We start from the raw sequence: 16,765 nt of genomic DNA, 5'->3' as shown, positions 1-16,765 counted from the left end.
TGAATCAAGAACCTTACTTAGCTCTCCCACTTGGGCATATGGTTTAGCCATCATGGGTCTTAACTTCTTGGTTGGTCAAATGGAAGAAATACTAATTCCAACCTTATAGGATTGTTATGAAAATAGGAAAAAATAATTAGAAAATCCTTAGGGCGGTGCCTGGTATTTTAGTAGCACTATGTAATTGCTGGATATAAAAATGAAATCCATCAGTTTGTGCCAGAAATATTTATTGTGTGCCTACCAAAGGTCAGGCACTGTGGGGTGCTCAAGATTGACAAGGTACCTGCCTCCATGGAATTTACATTCTAGATGGAGAAGGGAGACAATAAAAATGTAAGCAACTAAATAGATAAGATCATTTCAGATACTGATAATTTTCACACAACACACACACACACACACACACACACTAAACTGGGTGATAAAAGGAGTAGATTGGAGATGGAGAGATGGGGAACAGGTTTGATCGGAGAAACTTTCTCTAATATTTGAGGACTAAAGGAAGGGATAAGAAGGAGGAAGCCATGTGGAGCAAAGAGAAGAGAGCCAGAAGGATGAGGGAGAATAACCTAGTGTGTGCAGAGTTTTGACAGAGAAGAAGGGTGAGAACACAGTAAGAAGTTGGAGGGCCAGTGAAGGAGCTAATGATATGTGACCTAGAAGGTCATGCGAAGGAGTTTTGATTTTATTTTTAATTTTAAAGAGAATTTATTTCCATTATGATTCTTTTGGTTACAAGTGAAGAAATTTCACTTATTTCACAACATTCAGAAAAAAATGTTGCCTATAATCAAAACATATCCAAGAGATAAATCCGATCCATGCAGAACTGGATCATCCAGACCTTCAATAATGACTTCAGGAGGGTTTGTGTTTCTCCATACCAACACAGTTTTCAATAACTAATGATAATACCTCAAAATAACTCATTGTTCTGGATTGTCAGGAACTCATTTTGGAACCAATTACTTTGACTCTGATCTGCTGTGCCTGGGTGAATTGCCCACCTCTAGGGTCAGAGGGTGGGGTCAGTCTCACAGGAGCAATAGAGAGAGAATGGAGATGAGGGCTTTTCCATAGGACAATTATGTGCTTCTAGCAGAGCCAAAGTGTGATGGATTCTGGGCAGGTAAACACAGAAGACCACTATCAGATATTTGACTGACATCCATTGAAATGTATTTCACCTCCATACTTCTTTATGTTTTGGCATCTATCTCCACTAGCATCTGTGGAGAAGGCAACTTTCCATCTGTCGTTGCAGGCAGGGGTCCATGCAGACTCCATCTTTTGGCTCCTAAGAGAAGTTGATCTTCTCTGGGATATTTCTGCATCCTTCTTGAGGACCAGAAAGACTTTCTGTTTCTCTTCAATACACAAAAACTTGGGGAAGGCACAACCAGACCTTCTGCCTAGACACTGTAGTGCTGTCTGTAGTGCTGACCACCCCTGGTGTGAGGATCACAGGTTTCCTGCCTCCTTAGGCTCCCCTCAGAGCCTGGGAACATATAATCTATCTTGTGATCCTACTAAATCCCTTTTGGAATTGAGACAATATGAAGAAGATGGCATGAGATGCTCCTTCAGAGAAGTATCCAACCTGTGTTCCACTGCTCTTTTGCAGGCTCTTCTTTTTCTGCCTCAGCTCTGACTTTTAAAAAGCAACTTTAAGGTTGCTTTAAACCCTAAATTGGCTTATATGCATTCTTCTGAACTCTGTTGGTTATATACGCCAATTTGAATTTCATTAAGAAAAAACAAGGCTTCTGGAATACAAAAATCCTTTATCATATCCTGTACCTTTTGCTCAGCATTTTTAAAAATTTTGTTTTGTTTTTTGAGAATTGACTTTTGCTGTTGAGTGTGACGTCCCTTTCCCAAGGCAGTGACCCTAATCCATATAGGCAGATGTCTAAATGTCTCTCTATTGATAAAACACTGTGTGCTCCAATTCCATTGTCAATCTTCCCGGGAGAATGATGGATGTAAATGAACAGGGTTGGTGTTTCTGAACCCTGTTTTCCAGGTGACCACTTACCTTGTTTATATCTCTTCCTAAGACAGAATTTCCAGGAGCTCTTCCAATAAACAATATAAAATTCAGTTTTTGACTGTAATCAACAAAAATGTACTGTGGCTATTTTAAGCAAAAGGGTTTACTTGGATCACATCTGGGGCTCAACAGATGGAATGGCATACAGCAGGAATTTAGGCAGCTTGGTCACCCCTAGGAATTTAGCCAGCTTGGTCACCCTTATTCCTTAGTGGGAAAGAATAACCTCTGGCCCTAACTCATATCCTTGCAACCTTTACTCAGGTACAGGAGAGAGCTTCTCATTGGCCTGGCTTAGATCACATTCTACCCACTGCATGCACAGGGGCATGGAAAAAGGTTCACTGCTCCCCATTACTCGATAATAGAAAGCAGAAGCTATTTTCCCACCAAGACTATACACAATGGGGAAAGGAAAACTCCTAGAATGGAAATCAAGGTGGGGTTAGGAATAAGCAAAACTCCTGGGCAGGAAATATGACTTGGCCCATTGCCACAATTCCATGATTCTATATTTTATAAAGAATATTGTCTAGGGCTGGAGATATCATTAAGTTACTATTAGAGAATACTATTATAGCCTGTTTGTAAAGATTAAAAAAGCAATCCCCATCCAAAGCCTTCCATTAATAAAGAACTTTTTAGACTATGTATTTCATTCCTCTTCCTATGCAAAGCACGCTTTGAAAATGTATAGTTTTGTGTAGATCTAAACTGCAGTTCCGGGGGCGCCTGGGTGGCTCAGTGGGTTAAGCCGCTGCCTTCGGCTCAGGTCATGATCCCAGGTCCTGGGTTCGAGCCCCGCGTCGGGCTTTCTGCTCAGTGGGGAGCCTGCTTCCTCCTCTCTCTCTGCCTGCCTCTCTGCCTACTTGTGATTTCTCTCTGTCAAATAAATAAATAAAATCTTTAAAAAAATAAAAATAAAAAAAATAAACTGCAGTTCCGTGTCAACTTGTGCACAAATGCATTTCCATTAAATCTGGACAGCCTACACCCAATGGTGAGGAACATGTAGAAGTCTGTTTCCCTAACTTTAAAGATTTCTTTAACAGAAGATCCCTTTAAATCTTAATTGGATATAGACCAACAAATTCATTCAGTCAGCTCAGTAACTACTAGATGGATATGTCATTAGATTGGCTGCATGTTTCTTGACGGGATTCAAGTTGTTTGGTTTCTTGTGTTTCAAGTTATATGGCTTTTAAAAATTTTAAAAAAGAATAGTTATGATTATAATCTTCAGTAATTATTGAATACTATCTTCTAGGAACTTCACTCAGCACTTTAAATGTGGTTTCATTTAATCGTGATGACCACCTTATGAGGTTATATATTGTTATGTTTTGAGATATGTATTGTCATTGTTATTATCATGCCATTTAATAGGTCTCATAAACAGCTTATAAGCAGTGGGCCAAGACTTCCAATCCAAGTATGCTTTCTCAAGAGCCCATTAGGCATTGTAATCCTGAAAGTGATGAAGTGGACTGTGTATTTGGGCAAAGGAGGCTTTATCAAATTTAGTTTTGTAACCAGAATGCAAACTCATGAGACGGATGATTGCACTCCAATATGTATTGAGTTGTTTTGTTGGAAGAAGGATTTTTGCAGTAAGTTCACCAAGACACTCTTACTATATCATTCAGCTTTAAACTTTCTTCACAGCGCTTCTCCAATTTGAAGAGAGTTGAAGAGAGCAAGGACTTAGAGTCTATTTTTACAGCTATTTTCAGGGCATGTTAAAAGACTGACCCAGGGGCACCTGGGTGGCTCAGTGGGTTAAATCCTCTGCCTTCAGCTCGGGTCATGATCCCGGGGTCCTGGGATCGAGCCCCACATCGGGCTCTCTGCTCAGTGGGGAGCCTGCTTCCTCCTCTTTCTCTCTGCCTGCCTCTCTGCCTACTTGTGATCTCTGTCAAATAAATAAAATCTTAAAAAAAAAAAAAAAGACTGACCCATGACAAATGCTCAGTGAATATTCATTGGATGTTGAAGTTGCACATTGAATCTCAGCCATAACGATGATCACTGCGTCAGATATCCAGATGCAATAAAAATAGGACCATGGTCCTCTGGGCAATGTAATCTGTTTTCCAAGTTATTTCCTTTCTGTGTTTATTTGTATGTTTATGGGCACTGTATATATGTATGTGTTCGTGTGTGTGTGCTTGTGTACTAATGGAGGTTTAATGAACTTCTGTGTCTGTGGGGAATACTCAGAGTATTTCCTCCAGCCTTAGTAGCATGAATCTGCAATGTGCCACAGACAAATACCTAAAGCCCCAATTGCCTTTGAAAATGATTTAAAAGGACAACATATAAAGGTAATTAAAAAATATGAGCCCTCGATCTGGTGGCCTCAGTTAAAAATCTCTATAAGCTCTAATTTTCTAATTATTTACTATATTCTTTTTTATGTTTCTTATAGAAATATTAGAATTTCCTTTGATTACAGTAAGCTTTGTGTCATTTTCTGTCTATTGTGCTGGTTAGGTTCTTCAGCTGAAGGTTGCATAGAAGTGGCAATAGCTAGAATCTTTGCCCTGTTCTTGATTTTAAAGGGAATGTTTTAAAATAAATTACAACTGTTACTGTATATTCTTGCTAGATGTTCATTACTAATTGTGCCTATTATTTATTTAATTCTTCTCAGCTCCAAGTTACACTTTATTGCCTGCCCTGTGAAAATGAGATGGGCCTTTTAAATATTTTGCCTTTGGCAGCTGGCATGAGTTAAACTTTGACAGTACAGGGCAATAGAAAGATACTGCAGGAGGTTCTCCTTCTTTCCTATCTCCTTCAGCAGCTGCTATGAAATCTTTCATTTTCTCTCCCTGTGCCTTAGGTCCCCATCATCTTAAATTTGGGTTATAACAAAGACTTTGGCCTTACCCAAATTGTTTCTGCCCTCAGCACATAGCTATTCAAGTTAACGTTCTAAAACATCGGCTTCAGATAGTTTGTCTCTTTTCTTACAGGATGATATTCCTGAAATTTTACCAAAGTCAAATACATGCAAACCACCAATAGAATTATGGACTATAAGGAAAATCTCTTCCTGGAAAACGAAATATTGTTCCCAAATTGCTAACTGCAGTTCATATTTTGATGGGATTGTTAAAAATTTATAACTAACATGTCATGCATGTCCTTTTACTTTGTTCTTTTCCTTCCTAATTACTAATGTAGTCAATGAGTTTAGGTTCAATGAATCCTTATGTTTAGCCTAATGATTCCCATCTTTATCTCAAGCTTATTAAGTTCATTATATCTTTGTTTGTTATCACTAAGGTCAGCACTTTTTGGGAACTATTTCTATTTGTATAGTAATGAGTAAAAGGCAAGAAAACTACAATTTTGTTTCTATTTCTGTGCTAAGATGCTGACATAAATTACATAGCAAGCACTACCATCAGAAGGTGATGCATTAGATGGGGAACAGCACATAAGTTTAGAACATCAAAAGCAAATTTAGGCTTTTCAAACATGTCTGAATGTGAGCATTGTTTAGTTATATTAAAATGCTCAAGGGCTCTATTTACAAAAGCTTTTGTGGTGTTTCTTCATTCCCTTAAAAACAAACCTAAACTCCATGAGCATGCTGTTCCATATCATCTAAAATTTCAGCTTCGTTTTCAAGCTGGAGCTCTCACTATTGTCCCTCTTTCATAGCCCTGTGCACCCTCACCATTCTCAAGTGTGGCTGGTTTTCATGCCTGTTTTTATAGTCAGAATTTGCCATCAGTCTGGATTTACCATTTCATTTTCTCTTCTTTCAAAGTCACACTAATTTTTCCATGTCTCTTGGAAACACTAACTCCAACATGAATCCTCTCCCTTCTCCCATAAGCATGCCCAGAACAAAATACTTTTTTCCTCTATGTTCCCAAAATACTTTGATTATTTTCTTGAAACTGTATCTTCTGATTGGTGATAACCACACCAGCATGGGGTGCAGGATAAATCCCATCTCCTTTTCATATTTCAACTAAATAAAATTAAATAGTTTGAGTCAACATTTAACATCTTCCAGCAATTTCCTCTTGTTCCCAGGATCTACACTCTAGAACAATTCTAAGAATAATAAAGTTCCAATAACTGTTGATACTTATATAGTGATTACAACATGTGATTTGCATATATTAATTCATTGGGTGACGGCAACAACTCTATAAGTAGGTATTAATATAGCAGGAAACTGAGATACAGAAAGGTCACACAGCTGGGCTGTATGCATTACTTTGAGTCTTATGGAGAGCAAAGCCACACCCAAAAGGTGAAGAAACTGGTTTTGTAAGGGACTCTGAAAACCAGGGTGGTGTAGACAGCTTTTGGACTCACGTGACACGGTGTGGCACAGAAGAAGAGAGACTCTCTCCTCCCTTCTGAGTGGATCTCATCTTGGCTTCAGTGTGGTGAGGATTCATGGAAAGGCAGTGGCTCAGTTACTTTTGGAATGTTCCACTTGGGCCACAGTGGAAGCCAACACTTAGCACGTTTATTGACCTTCTGGTGGAGTGCAGCACTGACACCAGAAAGGGTTCAGGCTCAGAGGATTCTGATGAGGGAAAGAACTGGAGGGTTAAATATTTTGGGGGAGCTCTTTCTAGGGATATCAAAAAGTGAGTGAGACTTGGATAACCTGTAAGTCCTCCATTATGAAGGACTGGGCAAGAGACACTGAAATCTGTATTGTTATGACTAATGAGATTCCAAAGGGCCTATGGTTTTGTGAAGCTGAGAACCACTTTGGATACAAAGATGATCTTATCTAGTATCCCCAGTTAGCTTTCAAGACAGGCATTATTATTTCTCTCAGATGTTTCAGAAACTGGAACTCAGAGAAATAAATAACTTACTCAAGACCAAGATTCTTGTAAGTAGCAGAGCTGGGATTCAAACCCAACTATTTCTGACTCTAAAGTTCACATTCTCTCCACTGTACATATTGGCTTCCTGTTATGATGAAAAAAGACAAAAAAATACTGTTGTGTCTTCTGTCTGGCATATACAGGCAAAGCATTCTTTTCTCAGTTCTTGGCATTTCTCATGACCTAGAAATTAGAATTCATTGATATTTTTATAAAATGAAATCCCCAGTGAAGAGTTTAATCCTCACCCAAGTTAGATAAACCTCAGTGTGCTGCTACAATCTGATGATTCTCAATGTGGTTTTCTTTAGAACACGTGAGTTCAGATGCAGCCATCACTTTCAATGTGTGAATAAATGTGTCTGTATAGCACAGTTGCTCACTCTCAGTTCACATGGTGTACAGATAAGAGGAGACCCTCCATTTCCCACAGTCCACAGGCCAGTCTCATAGAAATATTTTTTTAATGTTTGCAACAAAATGCGTTTCCCAAGAGATTATATTCCTCATAAATCTGTACATTATCCTACTTAAGAAATTCTTTGAACATCTTCCTTTAGCTAAAAAATAAAAATAAAATTGTGTCTCAGTCATAAAAAAGACAGCGGGTATTACATATTAATAGAAATATAAACCAATCAGGGGATTCTGCATTAGATTTAGTTCATGTAAGTTCTGATGCAAGTATAAATTTTATTTTTATCATAGGAAATCTGATCATGCATTAGGTTTAATTTTGAATAATTTCTGTTACTATAATTCAGAGGAAACTTCATTCCAAAGAAGGGGGAAATGCCACTGCTCATGGCCAAAGTTAACAGTTTCACTGAGAACCTGGGTTCAATTGTTTGCCAATTCCATGTGAGTCAGGGAAGCATATTTGATTCATCTGGGCACCCCAGTTGAGGGTATGAATGGTTCCCAGTGTGTGCTAATTTAATCTGTACCTGCTTCTGTTTTCCTCTCAGCCATTCTGAATGACTGGGTCACGCTGTGAAGTGATGCCATCTACCCTTTCTTGTACCTAATCATTCTGACTGGCTAATAATCACAGAAGATATGTTTCAGAACATAAAGCTCTCTTGGTAGAGTTAAGAATTTAAATCCTCATGCTACACAATTAGGGTTTTTGTTGGAATGCATATATGTAACATTTAATTTATATAAACGTATATTTTAAAAAACTATATGTCTAAGCAGGAGGTAAGAAAAAAACCAACTGTCTGGAAGTCAGTCCTTATAGCTATGCAAAAGTTTCCAAACTAACTACCTGAAAGAAAATCAAACACATATTTTGCAAAGAATGTTTCCCTCTAGTATTTTAATCCTAGTGAATTTCACGTGTCTCAGAAAATGAATTTGTTCTTTTCTAACATCTTTTATTTGTTGATGTTCATGATTTTCTATGTTTTAATTTTAATCAAAATATGAAATAGAACATTAGTTCCAAAAAGATACAGTTCTAGTTTTGTACTTGGTTAGAATCAAAATAGGTTGTTTTGAATATTTGAGGTTTTCCTTCCCTATTAACAATCATGAATAAACCACTGTTCTTGCACAATGTAGATGATTAAACGGTAAAATTGGGAAGTAAATTCAACAATGGACTAATAATGAAAACTCATGAGAGTGTACTGACGCTAGGCCATGGTATTTCATTGAAATGGTTGTTGCTTCTTGGGAAAGGATGTGTCACTGCTTTGGGGGCCCACCATGTGGGAGGCCGACTAACTGCTGAAAATTTAACAGTGGGAATATCTTAAGCTGAAAAATGTGTTGAAACAAACCTTCAAGTCAGCATCCGAATCCGAAAACCTTACTAAATGAACACCACCCTATTCTTGGAGCCAGGAATGTATTATCCCGCTCTCCTCCCACCACTCATGCCACCTCACCTCCAGATGGTCAAACTCTTTCTGTGGTTCTAAATCCAGCTCACATACCACCTTCTCCATAAGTGGTGCCCCCCACGCCCTCCTCCCCACCTCAAAATCAGTTCTCTTCTTTAAGTGCTCCTGTTACTATCTGTGTCTTTACTCTTTATTAGAACCGTCTGAGTCCCTGTCTCATTTCCCCTACTTGATTCTAAAAGCTCTCCCGGTTCATTATCTGATTCATCTCTCACTTCTTCATATACCTGAGGGAGTGCTCTACACAGGCCAAGAATAACAATGCGGGGAGCTCACACTGACTGAGAGTTTCCTTAGTGAGAAAAGTTTCATTTAATCCTTCAAAACATATACAAGACAGGTATTCTTATTGTTTCTGGTTTTCAAGTAGGAGATCTGAGCCCTCAAGAGAATGAATAACTGGTAAATATTCCAACACAGGACTCAAATGCAGGCAGTGTGACTTCAGAGCTGGGTGCTCCGAAAAATAGGAAGGGGCACTATGTCAGGAGAAATGAATTTACCAAGTGATTGACAGAATCAATCCAAGACCAAGGATAAGGCTGTGTCAGTCTTCTACCATAAGAACATTCAGATAATCTAATTCCCACCTTTCATGCTCTAGCCCTTGCAAAATAATACAAAAACAGCAGTAGACCATTTTCTTCCATCCAGTTTTTGGGTCAGGTTTTTTTGTTTTGTTTTGTTTTGTTTTTTTGGGGGGGGAGTTACTTATTTGTTTATTTATTTATTTGAGAGACAGAGACACACACACAGAGAGAGAGAGAGAGAGAGAAAACACGAGCGGGGGGGGGGGGGCAGCAGAGGGAGAGGGAGAAGCAGCCTCCTTGCTGAGCAAGGAGCCCGATGCAGGGCTCAGTCCCAGGACCCCAGGATCACAACCTGAGCCAAAGGCAGACACTTATCTGACTGAACCACCCAGGTGCCCCTTGGGTCAGTTTTATTCTAACTTGGCAGAGCCAGGATTTAAATTCGGGACCACCGAAGCCCAAAGCCTGGTAATTAGCAACCACTACACTACTAAGATTCTCTCATCTGTTATCCTCAGCTTCTGTTTTGATCATTAAAACGATATGTCCCTCTGTTGCCTTGCTGACCAACTCCTAGAACCTCTTCCTCTCAAAGCTGTTTTTCTATATTCTTAGCCTTCTAATTTCTTCCCCAGCCTCTTGTTTTCAAGGTCAAACAAGTCTACTTTTTCATTTTTATTTTCCTGATGGTCAAATTTTTAGGCTTTACAACATTCTTGCTGCCCCTCTCTGAGCCCTCTTCAAGTTCTGCACATATGATATTAATATTAAGTGACTGCTCTGAGTTACTCAGTTGTTGATCTAATAACCGTTATGTGCGTTTTTCTGAAAACAATAATTGCGAGATTGCACAGGCTGATTCGGTAACTGCCGTCATGTGCATGAATATAAAATAAACACAAGGGAGCAGATGAGAGTAAGGGAAAGCAACTGCCAACTGGAACTTCAGAAAAGAATGATGTTCTGTAACCTCAGGAGCCATTGAGCACAATTGAACCATATCTATTTTTGGCAATCTATTAAGGATACATGAAATATTGTGGCTTCCCTCCCCTGCCCCCAATACGTTTTGGGTATATGGAACTGATCTAGTGCATAATGGCAAGCAGTCTAGGAACCTTGGTTGCATGGTACTTTGAGTTAGAGCATAGCTCAGAACTATTTCTGGCATTTTCTTCCTATCAAGATTCATAATGTTATAACAATGCTGGATATACATCTTCTCTACGTTCCAATATTTTTGTGCTTGTTCTATAGAAATGACCCAACATGATTTTTCTTATACACAGGGCATACAAATTTTATGAAGTTATTATGTATAGCTTCAGTATTGATCTCAGGTGTTTTTTTGTTGTTTTTTTTTTCGTATTAGTCTCTGCCAAAATACATGGGAGTAAAGAAGAATTTCAACATTTTCTTGCACACACCATAAAATACAATGTCATTTCCTCTCATACTTTTAAGGGTTTTTCCAACAGAAAAAGTATATAAAAGCAAGCACTGAATAACTATCAAGTAATACAATTCATTGTTACTCTCATATCTATTATTATTATCATGGTTATTATTATTATTGTTATGATTAGAGAAAGAGTCATCTTGATGCTAGTCATCACTAGCATTGTCTTATCACTTTTTGGAATTTGACAATTTAATTTGCTTATTTTGGCGATGAGTTTCCATAAGAAGTCTTACCTAGTTATGTTATACACCCAATGCATCTTGAACAGTTTCTTATTCTTTATCCCTTAAATCCATTTAAATATGTCCCAGCATTTCCCTCTTTTTTTTTTTAAGATTTTATTTATTTATTTGAGAGACCGAGAGAGAGGAGAAGGAGTGGGAAGAGGGGCAGAGGGAGAAGCCAACTCACTGCAGAGCAGAGAGCCCAACGTGGGCCTTGATCCCAGAACCCAGGAAACATGACCTGAGCTGAAGACAGATGTTTAACTGACTGGGCCACCCAGGTGTCCCCCAGCATTTCCTTCTTTTGGCTTTGATTATAATCTGCTCTCTTAAATTTGTGGGTCTGTTAGCCCCAGTGCCACCTGACTTTGGAGCACTTTCCAAACTTTAATCTATATACAAATCACCTGGGGATCTCATTCACAGTCCCATTCTTAACAGGTCTCTAGTGGGCTAAGGATTCTGCATTTCCCATTAGCTCTCAGGCGATGCTGATGTTGCTAGATCTGTGGACAACACTTCGAATAGAGAACAACATTATGTTTAACAAGTTCTCAATTAGACTAATATATCCTTGATTCTTTCCTCTTCCTAAATACAAAACTAATCAGTCATCTAGTCAACAAATATTTATTGAAACCCACTGTGGCCACATAAATCAAATACTCTTCATTCTCATACAGGGTCACCTACTTCTTTTCATTTCCACTGGCATTACTACTCAAGTTCAGTGCTGCAATGATCTCTTCTGGACTTTTGCAATAGCTGCTAAATGCATCTCTCTACATACACCCTTGTTTCCATTGTCAATTTATTTCTTTTAAATAGCAACAAAAAAAAAGAAAAAAGAAAAAGATTTAGGAAATACACTTCTAACTAATGATAGCATTCCAGTGTACCCAGAACTTCCAAATCTTCCAACTGACTTTTAAGATAAAATCCCTAAGTTCTGACATAAAAAAAAAAATCAGCAAGAATCTGCTTACCATCATCTACCAACACTCTCCTCTGGCTTTTCATGTTCAGGACATTTTGGCACTTTTTTGGTTACTAAGTTTGCTAAGCTTCATTCCAACCCAAGTCCTTTGCAATGCTATTCCTTTGCCTGGGATGCTCTTCCTCTCCTTTTTTATCTAATCATCATTCACCCTTTTGATCTTAGATTAATGCCACTTCATCAGAGAACCCTCAACTGACCTTCCAGAATGTCAAGATATCCTGTTACATGTTCTTTTATGCCACCTATTTCTTTTGGGGGGCACGTTTCATGGGCAAACTACATAATTAAACAAGCAAATGAGTCTACTTCCTCTGGTAACCAGTTGCACAAAGGTATGCATCATGTCTTTTTTAAAATTCTTATACATCTAGTTTTCAGCATGGTGCCTGGCAAGTAGTTGATGTCAACAAATATTTAATAAATGAAATGATAAAAAAAAATAGAACTTGGAACATTCTGGTCCATTTGGATCCCTCTGTTAAAAACAGAAGTAGTTTGCCAATTTTCAAAGAACCAGTCTATAACAAAATACACATCATTAAAATGTTATCCAGTTTCTTAGATGTATTCATTTGGAGTTTCAGTGTCTTCCAGTGTTTCCATATCATTTATATGGTGCCCAATTTCCTCTAAAGTTCATGAAATGGCTAATAGAAAACTTAAATTACTTGCATATGAAAAAAAGCCCAGCCGTTTATGTATTTGAGAAGTGTTGAATCTACTGCCACATAAAACCTCCTACTGCTTCATAAATTGTTTCTGATGACACGGAGTCTTTGTATATGGTGAATTATTATATGTAGAGAATCCTTTATCAAAATGGAAGCGGAATCTCTGGGAGCTACATCCCAGAAAACTTTGTAATTACGTTATTTGGGTTTTTAAAAAGCCATGTTGCACCTGGGTAGCTCAGTAGGTTAAGGCTCTGCCTTCCATTCAGTTCTTGGTCTCAGGCTCCTGGGATCAAACCCTGCATTGGGCTCTCTGCTCAGTGGGGAGCCTGCTTCCCCCTCTCCTTCTGCCTGCCTCTCTGCCTGCTTGTGATCTCTCTCTCTGTCAAATTAAAAAAAAAAAAAATCTAAAAAAATAAAAAACCAAAAAAAAAAAAAAAACTATGGTCTCATCTTTTGTCTGGTTAATAAATTAAATTTGTGAAAATATGTGTTGAATCTATTTCTTAAAGTTCTGCCACCACCTTGGGGCATAAGAGAACAGAAATGGAGGGGTTTTTCATAATGCTCCTTGAGTCCTGTCTGCCCTAGATATGTAGGATCACAAATACACTGTCTAGGAGATCTCTATGATCTCTTCAGAAAGTGGTATTTTAGAAATAGTTTGAGGTCTGGAGAGTCATCCTGAATTTTCTGAAATCGGGGGGGGGGGGGTGGGAAGCAAAAATAATTTTGGAAAATCCACCTATCCATCTTTTGCATAGAGAACAGAACAATACTTCAAACTGGTGACCTGAAGTAACAGAGTTTGTGGCTTGGTATCTTCTGAAGGTCCCCATTACTGTCTGACCCAAGATGATCTCAAGCAATGACCTCAGCCCTCCCCAGGCTGACACATTGTGTATCTCCAAAGTGGTGAGTCAGCTTTATTTTAAGCCCTGAATGGAGTGGGGCTTATTCTCTTCAGGTCCGAAGTGGGCCCCAGGCCAGCAGCAGCTGTCTGCTCAGCGGGTTTCAGCCTGCTGCTCGACATAGACTGACTGAGAGCCCTTGGCAGGGACAAATGAGTTCCCTGTGCTTATGGGGAAATGCTTAAGTTGTCTGTTCTCTCTTTGTTGCTGTTGTTTTATGGTCCAAGTTCCATTTACTGGACATCAGGAAAAGCTGCTCCCTCCTCAGTAGCCGTGGAAACAGTCGTTCTCACTGCTACATTGCACCAACACAACTTAACTCCTGAACTAACCAAGAGGGGATGGCAGGTGTTTTGTAATTGACGGGATCTGACTACACAGCACCACAAGATCTGTATTCTGGCTCTGACTCTTACCCACCCTCTCATATGTACATCTCTTATCTCATTCCCAAAGGTTTAATAGTATGGATATGGTAAGAATTCTTTTTATTGTCTTTCTCTTGATTTTAACAAATTGTGTTCCAATTTTTGTCCTCCATTTTCATTAATCATTTGAGTAAACATGCCTAAGATGTTTAAGCTTTAATCTTCTTGCTGAGTTTCCCAATTTGGCTAAGGTAACCAGTCCATATGAGTGAGTCAAGAGGCTCGGTTAGTTCTTATGGAATATCTGAAGACTTTTATTTTTGTGGTGTTTTGGACACTCTCCTCTGATTTTCCTTTGCTTCCTAAGGTCAAATTCTGTGGTTAATATCTCTAAAGGATCCTAGGATATGCTAATACCAACTCATGTTGTCTTCTTAGGTTCTTGGGGAGAATTAAGCATTTAAAAATGACCCATGGGAAATAAACCTCACCTAATTCTCTCTTCCCTCTCTTCACTGTTCACATGTACTTCACTCCTCTTTTTCATTTCACTGTAAAATCTTCTCATTCTTCTCTTCATTCACTTATTTAATAACATTATGCTCAGGCTTGCCATGTTTCAGAGCCTGTACGAGACACTACTAGTGTAATAGAGGCAATAATGGACAAGAGAGAACTTCTCCCTGTTTAGATTCCAGTGAGGAAAACCAACAGTACACAGGTGAACAGAGACATAAGCAAGAGAACAATGGGTTGCTGTTATAGATACTAATGGAGACAGCTTCCTTTCCACCTGATGTAAAAGCACTCTATCTAGAATTCAGGAAAGCCTTCTCTAAAGAGTTGTATTTGAGCTGAGGTCTCAAGAATGAGACCAACTTGAACATGCAAAGAACTTGGGAGAAATATTTCAGGCAGAGGGAAAGGAAGGGGACAGAAAGGAGCCTGTGGTATTTTAGAGACTGACTGAAATCCAGCATAGCTGGAGGGTAACACAGCATGTCCCCATTTGAACTTGGTGAGGGAGGCTGGGGCCAGATCACATAAGAGTTCTGTAAGTCATAGCAAACTCTTGAAGAACCTCTTTGCAAGGACCTTGTGAGAGCGCTGGTGATTGCCTGCTAAAACCAGCTAAGAATTTCAAGTAAATCATGTTCTTGGTAGATTAAAAGTAAAGACATGTTGAGCCTGAACCTGGGATGAGAGTCAGGGGAGACACTCAAGAAAGTCCGTTCTCAGGACCACTGTCCACAAAGAAGTACCCAGAAGAACCAGTGTTCGTATTTCCAAGAGCACATTGCATGATGTAATATATATAGCATTGTATGTTCCAGCACCTGGAATGTCTCCTCTCTGTATTTTCCAGGCCATACTTTCACCCACTCAGCTGACCACTTAACTCTATATTCTAGATCTATCTATCAGGCATTTGGGTTGCACAGACCAATGCAAATTTCTACGCAAATCTGGCTGAGCCCATCCTACTTTTAGTCAATTTAGGTTGACTAAAACAACCTCAGCAAACTCCTTTTAGCTTTTTATCCCATGGTTCTTTTCTATGTGAATGCCTATTGAGTTTGTGTCTTGTACAATATTCCACATCTGCTAGTATTTGACTTCTTAAAAATTCTTAATATGCTTTCATCACCTTCCCAGGTTACAGGTTAAAATGTGATTATTTGATTCCTAAATCTCCCCTTCTATTTGTTTTCTGTTGGAGGATTACTATCAAGCTATAAACTCCTAATACTTTGATAATTGTTTTAGAAACATAAAACACAAATGCACTTTCTGCATTATTTTCCAACACAGAATTTTTTTCAACCCTACTTCAAATGAACAGTATGACTGACTTCCTTAGGCTCTTTGAATAATAGGTTGAGCCAAAGGTGAACTAATATCTTATTGTTTGAATTATTGTATTTCAGAGCATGTGACTAACTCTGGTGGAGAAGTAAGAAAAGTCACATATAAAGGACCCAGATGGTAGAACACCACATGTTTGTGTCTTAGTATGAGAAACAGCCCAAGCAAGTAAACCATTCCCAGACATTTATTACATAGCCCGGGTTTGGAATAATTATCGTGCTTCTGGCAAGAGACAAAGGTGGAAAATGGAAATTTAAGTAGAGTTAACATTAAAGGAATTATTCCATTCTTTTCTGAACATAATCACCTGTAACTAGAAAAGCCATAGTTCCATATGTCATGTTCTTTATTGATTTCTGTTAGATATTTGCACTTACTTGAACCAAGCATATATATAGGATGTTGCTAACCTAGATATTCTTGAAAACTTAATAAAATCAAGTGGTTATTGATAGTAAGACAGTGTGTTTAGAGTATATAGTTACATTTCAAAATGGAAGCTAATATTTAATAGGATAGAAGTTAATATTTCAAAAACCATAAATAGCATACTTTTGTTAAAATATCCAAAAACATGTCCTCCTTCTAATATCTATATAATTTTCAAATAAGTTGATATAAATTTTGCCCACTCAGTACAAATAGTGGGAATAATTTTGTTTAATCACTTTGTATATATACTTCCGAATGTATATACAAACCCCTTTTTCATGGTATTTCTTAATACAAAGTCACTATTTTTGAACTGGTATTTCAATATCTCACTGATGTTCGTTCTTTCTTTCTTTCTTTCTTTCTTGCAGGGAGAGAGGGAGGGACAGAGAGAGGGGCAGAAGGAGAGGGAGAGAATCTCCAGGAGACCCCATGCTGAGCACAGAGCCCCATGCAGCAAA

Source organism: Lutra lutra, chromosome 4 (assembly GCF_902655055.1).
Source record: "Lutra lutra chromosome 4, mLutLut1.2, whole genome shotgun sequence".
NCBI classification, from domain to species: domain Eukaryota; kingdom Metazoa; phylum Chordata; class Mammalia; order Carnivora; family Mustelidae; genus Lutra; species Lutra lutra.
This window is presented reverse-complemented; position numbering follows the sequence as displayed.